The 8,819-nt window shown below is 37.1% G+C and overlaps 1 protein-coding gene across 1 annotated transcript in view; it reads left to right on the top strand.

Annotated features, from left to right (window-relative positions):
* The first annotated feature begins 7,716 nt into the window (after window positions 1–7,716).
* Window positions 7,717–8,819, top strand: part of LOC124161586 — a 50,434-nt gene continuing 49,331 nt past the window's right edge. Inside the window, exon 1 of the mRNA XM_046537966.1 lies at window positions 7,717–7,936. The gene's annotated coding sequence lies outside the window, so the exon portion shown is untranslated. The remainder of the gene's footprint in view (window positions 7,937–8,819) is intronic.

Genomic DNA, 8,819 nt, shown 5'->3' with positions numbered 1-8,819 from the left:
GGTAGGCTTATGCATAAGTTATTCAAACTTTATTCATTCTTCTCTAATTTTAATTTTAGACTGTGAAGTTATGTTCATAATCAGTGATTTCTGAACATCAATTCAATTTTATGATGGCAATGAATACATTCTCAATGGCATTACCATTAAGACTCACTGTCCTCCCTAATACAATATCAACTACACGTTCTCCTGGACTCAGCAAGTAAACCCACTGACCTTGAGGAACCTATTTCCTCGTTAGCTCTTCCCCCTCCCACCATCACCACCTCCTCCCTGTCTTAACCCCCACCCTTCCCTAAGGTACATATAAGCTCGCAAGTCTTGTGTATATTCACCTTGATAATGACATAGTGTACTGTCGAAACCTGGGTCGGTATTAAAACTCTTGTGGAACATACAAAAGTGTATCTTCATTGTTTCCTATCAACTACACTATTGACTGCCAGTATCAAAATATATTTCACCTTATATTTCAATGGTAAGGGCTACTTGGTGTCATATTTCACATTTTATTAATTAAGGGGCCAAGGCCCAATTACAAAGCATAAAATTCTTCATAAAATATCATAACAGTGACAAAAATATACATATTGTAATAGTTCATTATGTAATAGGTAACATCTTATCTGGTATTCCTTTCAGGTACCTCAATATAGAAGGTAAAGAATCAAAAAATAGGTCCATCTTGAGACCTAAATTGCCGTCACGTATTATTTGCTGCAATGGGGAAAAGTAGGTGTAGTTGTGTGATTGATGGCTAATGGCAAAAAGAGTGTCACATCTAGTGGAGTAAGAAGGGACTTTCATGAATATTTCTCTTAATAGGACGGGGGAATCAACTAGGTTATTTAACAGCTTATAAAGGAAAATAATATTAGAGCACTGTCTCCGCTTAAACATGGATGGAACATTAAACAAAGGCAATATGGCAGAATAGCTATAGTCCTTATCAAATAGTCGAAACTTTATCGAAACCATTCAAACAAACTTCCTTTAGATGGACTCTAAGGTATTAATGTGAGAGACATAGAAAGGAGACCATACAACAGAGCTGTACTCACAGTTTGATCTGACTAAAGAAGTATACAGCACTTTGTAAATTTCAATACTATTAAAGTTTTTAACAAATCTTGAAATAAGGCATAGAGCTCTAAACGATTTTGCTTGAATATAATTCAGGTGTTGCAGAAAGTTAAGCTTGAAATCAAATATTACCCGTAAGTCTTTTATATGGGATTGTTGTGAAAGAGCAATTCCATTTAATTTGTATTGAAATTGAAATGGCTTTTTTTTCTATGGAAGGAAACAGTATAGCACTTTTTAATATTCAAATTCAGATAGTTGAGACTACACCATTTTTCAAGCCTTTGTAGACTGTTTTGTAAATACACAGAGTCCATTTCAGAATGAATGGTTTGGAAAATCTTTAGGTCATCTGCATAGAGTAGAGAAGAAACAGGGTCAAGGACATCCGTGATATCATTTATAAACACATTGAAGAGCATCGGAACCAAATGATAGCCTTGTGGAACTCCAGAAGTACCATAAAAAATTTTTTATTTTGAGGAATTAATATTAACCACAAGTGATCTATTAGATAAATAGCTTTCGAGTCAGGTAATTATTGTGCCTGTAAAGCCAAGTGACTTCAGTTTCACCAGGAGAACTTTTTGATTGACCGAGTCAAATGCTTTAGAAAATCGGTATAGATGACATCTGTTTGAGTACCATTTTCCATAGCTTTCAGCAAATGGTTTTGAAAAGTAAGAAGATTAGTCAAAGTTGAGCGACCTTTAATGAAACCATGTTCTCCTGGAATGATTATGCTGTTAATAGTAGAACTAAGTTTATCTACAACCAGTGATTCATAAACTTTGGCCAATGCTGATAGTTTGGCAAATAGGGCGATAATTAGAGATAATATTTCTTTTACCCTCTTTATGCACAGGTATTATGTAAGTGGATTTTAGGGAGTCAGGGAAGATGCCACTACTGAGGGATTTATTAAAAAGTATGATTAGTGGATACAGTAATGGGGTTAGACACATCTTCAAAAATAGGGGAGGAAGCTCATCAGAACCAGAGCCTTTGTTTAGATCAAGATTACCAAGTTAATGTTCAATTTCGTTAACTGAAATCATTAACGATGCTATAGTAAAAGAAGAATGTAATGAGTAGCCTGGAATAGGAGCATTATCATGTTTCCTATACACTGTGAAAAATATTTAGCAAATAAATTGGCTATCCCTTCACTCGAGTCAACAATTTGATCTTGAAAACACATTAAATTTGGTAATCTACCCGTACGTCTTATTGCATTTACATGACTCCAAAAGCGCTTAATATTACCAGTAATTGATGCCTCCAATTGAGACATATAACTATTGTGACAGATTTTTATCAATTTGGCACATTCAGACCTAATTTCTGAAAATCTAACGTAATCACGATGTAAACCAGTTTGTTTATTAAGTGACTTTTTTACACTAATCATTTTTCTTAGTTCATAGCTAAACCAATGGGGATAGTTGCTGGACTTAATAGTTATAATTGGAGTAAACTGTTGTAGACCTTGATATATTATTGAGTAAAAATGATCAAAGGCCTCATTAGTAGAGAGCTTTTCAAGTTTATTGCACCAATTAACTTTCAGTAAATAATTGTTCAATGAGACAAAATCACATTTCTTGAAGTTATATTAGACACTACAAAGTCCGTATACTTCATGTGACTCTTAAGAGTGCAGGAAATATTAAGTGCAGGATGATAGACGTCACAACTAAGAAGAGAGCAGCATTCCTGGGAAGTTGTCACTGAACATGTGTTGGTAAAAATTAAATCAAGTAGTTTATCAAATACCTTCTAATACTATCTACAGCTTATGCAGGTGAATGATATCCGCAACACATATGGTAGAGTTCTATCAGGTGGAGTTATTAATGTTCTAGTCATTAAATCATTAGATTCCAAAAAATCCCAGGACACAATCTGCGGTAAGTTAAAATCACCCAGTAACAATATTTCAGAATATTTATCAGAATCATTGATATTTTCTAACGTTCACAGTATGTGCAACAGTTTCAACAGGTTTTTGTCTCTCTAATGAAGAAATTTAAACTTAGTTCTGTCCCTTATTTAAATTTTATTTGCCAGATATTATGGATTTCATGAAATGTATTGCTTCTCAACAGTATATATATAGTCATAAATAAGATGAGATAATTTAAAGTTATGAAATATCTGCTGCTAGCTGACTATTATATGGCTCAATTCTCTTCGTGTCTTACATGAGTGGCATATGCCTAAAGATACCTCCTTATTGTGAACATTTTAATAAAACTGAAAATGTTTCTATAAAAACACAAAATAATCAAAGGAATTACTTATGAATTAATTGTTCATAACAATGACATCTTCAGTGTGACAGAAGTCATTCTGCACGTTATCATTTATAATGAACACAGATTAATTTGTCTATTAGACGGTGGTTGGTTATAAATTCTGTTATTGAAATTATGGCCATGGTGAGTACTTTGAAAACAGGAAAGGCTTTGATTATTCACAACTTGCAAGGTATTCTTAATTCCGTAAGGAACGCAGAGATGATGATATGATAGCGTAGGGGCCAAACTTACGCTAAGAAGATATATCTTACTGCAAAAGTATGATTAAAATTTATCGTCATTATGATTACATTGTAGCCACAAAATGTTCCTAAAATCGCTCTGGTGGTCTACTCAATAGAAAGCCATTTCAATTGGTTTCACAATACAAATGAGAATCTTCGTTCCCGTGTAATAAGCACAAACAGGGTTAATTTACCACTATTTCTTGCAAAGGAACTCCAATTTCATTCGATCCACAAATAGTCATTCATTATCTCCGTGTAATTTATGGTTCACTCGTATCGCAGCACTCATAAAATTAACAATTTTACTTACTAAATATTCACAAATCGACGCGAGTACTTTTATTTAACGACACACAGATGATTGTCCATATTAATCGTCAACGATTAAAACCGAAAATATTGGCTTCATCTTCGTTCTTAAGGCTAACCATCACTTCAAAACAAACGTAAACAAACCTTTCATCATACTCCACACTCGATTTTCCAATTCCGACTTTCGTTTGTTTCACTTTTCGCGTTCAATTGTTGGTATGAGAATTATCCACTTACGGGTATTCTTTATTACCTACATCACAGTATTTCGCTAAGAGAACGAAGTTACCCGAACTGTAGCGATAGGAGGAGCGAAAAGAACGAGAATAATCGCGGAGACAATTTTCGCTACGCTTCGAGTTGCCGTAGCGAAGCGAGGACCCGAGCGAAAGGAGAACGAGAATCACCGCCCTGAAGTCATTTTTAGTTGGTAAGGTTTGAGTTTCTATCACCAGAATTCTATTGCGTCCCTGGTCTATACCCACCAATGACTTATCGATGCCGAATAAGAGCATTACCTGAACCAAAGGCATAGAATGACTTTCAAAAATACGAATATTCGATGCCGCACTGACAGATACTGGGATCGCTTCGTTAGACAAGAGATGCATGATGGCTTGGAAGAAAGGGCATCGGTGGGAACCGAGACATCCAGTAAATAAATGCGTGGAAAAGCGTGATTAACTTCAAAACAACACAAATAGAGAGAGAGGGAGAGAGAGATAGAGAGAAAGAGAGGCAATCAGGCCCCACTTCAAAGGTAATTGAGGGCGTTAATACCACCAAAAACAAGTACATTGTAGAGACTGCAGATACCGAAACAAAGACTCAAGTATAAAGTGGAGGGAGATAGGAGCATAGGCGGATCCAGGGGGGGGGGCACGGGGGCACGTGCCCCCCCCAGACCCTTAAAAATATGCTAGATTTTTAATACGGTCCCATTATCATTTCGTTCATTTTGTATAACAAGGTAACCTTGTGCCCCTCCCAGAAAGAAATCCTGGATCCGCCCCTGGATAGGAGTATCTGTTGGAATGAAAGGCAAGGGGAACTTTAATTTCTGATGATTCTCAGAGGTCACGAATGTTGAAGCTTGAGTAGTAACATCATTTTGTTTCCCAGGGAAAGATGTGTCTGCCAGATGGATGCCACTACGAGACAAATATCACACTCTGTACCTACTGCAAATGGACGTGTGCATGAGAGTAATGGGTTCGCAGAGAAAATGGAAGAATTATTATTATTTTGGTTAGATATACCATAAAAGATAATTATAGCACTGCTAATGTGGAAGTCTTCACGGTCGTCCAAGAAAGTCATGGTATTGCTTAAGACGATATGCTATCCTTACCTCTGAGTTTATTTGAATGATTACATTTAAGGCGTTGTGTGAATGAATGAGGTATTCTTGTTTCACGATCAATGAGGGACTATAACGGCAGCATTATAACTCACAAATAGATGAGATAACTTTTAGTGCTGCCTACTAACCTACATAAATGTGATAGCATAATTTGTTATCATGCGTAACGTTTATTGGACTGAGTGGTGTGTATTTGAGAATCCTGATGCATGCTTGTGACTGATCACCCCCTACCGAACACTAAAAAAGTTGCTCACTCGTTCCTCTCCACGAGGGACCTTATAATCTCTATTGCGTTAGCCCATGAAGGTCAAACTGGGTGAAAAACACACAGGTGGGCACGGCTTGTCTCCCATTTGACTCCTTTGAGAAAGGACTTCCACCCAGTCATTACCGCTCCTATTGCCTAACTTCATTTCATCTACATCTACATAATACCGTGCGAGCCACCTCTAGAGTGTTTGGCAAAGATGATCAATCTCCAGCATGCGATTGGACTCCCACATGCACACCACACGGTCCAAAAAACGTCACGCATACTAACAAATTATACTACCATATGCTGTTAGAAATAATAATAAAATTTAGAAACATGCATTAAGTTTTACATAGGTTAGTAGGTTACACTACAAGTCTTCTAATCTATTTATGAGTTTTATCCCTGCCATTATAATCTCTTATAGATCGTGGAAAAAAATTCTGAATCTGTCTGTTATACAATCTATCTCTCTTACTTCATTTATATGATCTGATCTTCCGTAGTATGTTTGCGCCCGTAAGATATGACTTACTACGTTAGAAAAGGCTCTGCTCTTGAATTTATCTAAAAGGTTTAGTCTATTTTTCAATTTACGGCCCGACAGAGATTACCATCCGAGTTTATCTAAGAGGTCAATTACACTAACAAGACTATCGTAACGACCTTTCACGTACCTGGCAGCTCTTCTTTGCACGCGTTCTAACTCTGTTATTAAGCCTTTTTCGTGAGGGTTCCAAACACTGGCAGCGTATTCTAAATGTGGTCTAACGAGGGAAAAGTAGCTAATTTCTCTCACTTTGTCGTCGCACTTTCCTAACATTCTTTTAACAAAACCCATTTTACGATTAGCTTGACCGGTTATTTCCCGAATATGTTTATTACGCGTTAGATCATTATTGAGGTTCACAACTCGGAATAAGCGCATTTAACTCTGCCATTAGAATATATACCATTGGAATAAGCGCTTTCTCGCACCTATGCCATCCAAAGAGAAATGACAAGAGGGGAGCGCATTTTTAGAGGTAACCATCGCTTTATAATAAAAAAACAATCAAAAAGTTTGCCATGAAATACGATTTGATGCTTTCCCGGCGAATGATTTGGGTAAACTCTTCTCGGGATTCCCACCGGGTTAATTCATCCGTATCAGTCAACGTTGCGCGCTCCTACTCGGGGCTCATCTTCAGGGCTGCTAATATGGATAATTTAACCCGGTGGGATTCCCGAGATGAGTACGCCCACAAAACGTTTCCTATTCCTGTTTTGAACAAATGGAGGAAAATTTATCAATTGATATTATAAGTTCTTTGCTCGTCTTGGCTCCCAAGACTGCGATTTGTAGCATCATGCAAAAAAATTGTTTCGACAGCTAGATCCACGGCGGACGTAAAATGACGCCTTTCCGTTTAATTTCGCGCTCAATTGTCAAAACTAAGAGTTCATTGAAAGACGACTCATAGTGCACTCATGTGGAGTATTTTCCTCATTTAGACGCTGTCTTGGCCTTGGAATGACGTCACATGGGGTTTTCCCAGCATTCATACCTAGCCGTCGCGTTTTCGCGCGCTTGAAAATTTTCACTTTTCATTTAATCGCGAAAAATAGAGATTGTCATTAAAAATCTGAAAGCGTGAATTAAGTACTCCAGGAATAATAATATTTCATTATAGGCAATAAAAAAATAAAAGGAAACCACCCTATTCAGATTAGCCATCAAAGAAGGTACGAGCGTAGGTCACTTCTATGATGAGCGGAAAACGCACGAAAGGATGGGAAGGGATGCTTAGCTGCTGATGAAAAGAGTGGTGCTGACATTACGGGCAATGGCCATGTTTCAGTGATGGGAGGACTATGAGGAGAAATCTGCCTCAATTAAAATAGCAAGTATTGTCAATTGTGTAATTATTACAAATTACTCTTCGAAAAAGTAATCAGTAAAATTACTATTACGATCAAATTTATTTATAATTTTGGTCCTGTGAAAGATACAATCGCGGCCAATATATTCTCAAACACGAAGAACTGACGAGCAAAACATTGATGTGAAACGATCATGGCGGGCGATAAAAATTAGATAGCTTGGGGAAGAGATAAATGGTCGCTATTGCTCAACCTCCATCCTTATCGTTCTGGAAGCTTTGTGCAGCTGATAAGAGGTTTTTCCGGCTGCAAAGAGTTATGTCCATCCCTAAAGTTAGAAGTTAAATGCGTTTACGCCGAATAAATTAAGAAATTGAAGGTATATTGGATGCTTCATGACTCGTAAGTCCCTTACCTCGATCACAGAGAAAGTGTGGGAGGAAGAGGAGCAAGTAGTGCCACTTAAGCTGTAGTCCACCCAGTGCAGTAGACAGATTGACAAGTAGAGGTAAGATCTCATTTTATTAAAAAATAATCGAATATGGGTTTCTTCCATTGCTTTGGTTCCACAGCTTCCATTTCTGGTTGTTCATTTCTTTGGTCAGGGAATGTGGGTCTTAATGTGACCTTTAGCCTTGAATAAAGATTTACAAATATGATAGTGATTTGATACTTGACTTGGGCTGCTATTATGGATAAGCGTTGCAAAAAATAGCATACGCTATTCTGCGGGTCATTATAGCAACGACCCCGTATTATGAATGAAGCAGTGGCGGCTCGTGAGTCAAATGCTAGGGGGGGCGCACTCCACCGGGGGGTCATAATTTTTTAATATTTCGTGTATTTTATTAAGTTTTACGGCAATCTAGGAATTAAATTTTGTGATGCCATATGTTCCGTTTTTTTCAACAAAAATACCTAGTTTTCCTAATAAAGCTTGATTAATAAATACTAAATGCCATAGACTCTCGGTCATACGGATCGGCTTATTCCGGACTCTCGATTATACTGATCAATGATCTTGAAGAATAAAAATTTATTTGCTGCGATATTTTGCAAGTACAAACGAAAATACGTAACTTTAGGTTTTATCGCATACATTCTTCGTGCGGATATGCCCGCAATACACTTTTGTTGTTCGTTTTGCAATCATAATACGTTATTTGTCAAATCTATACAACATTTGCAATGATTTGGGTAGCAATGACACTTGTAACACCTGAGGAGGGAGGGGAGTTCACTGAATTCCACTAGGCAACAAACACTACTAGAATGCGCGCGCTTTGCTATTGCAGATGTAAACTTTGATGGCGGTGTTCGCGATGATTCTTGAATACAGTATGATTTAAAATCAATAATTAAACATTTCTCACACATTTTTAACAAAATCT

Source organism: Ischnura elegans, chromosome 6, assembly GCF_921293095.1.
Source record: "Ischnura elegans chromosome 6, ioIscEleg1.1, whole genome shotgun sequence".
NCBI classification, from domain to species: Eukaryota; Metazoa; Arthropoda; class Insecta; order Odonata; family Coenagrionidae; genus Ischnura; species Ischnura elegans.
This window is presented reverse-complemented; position numbering and strand designations above follow the sequence as displayed.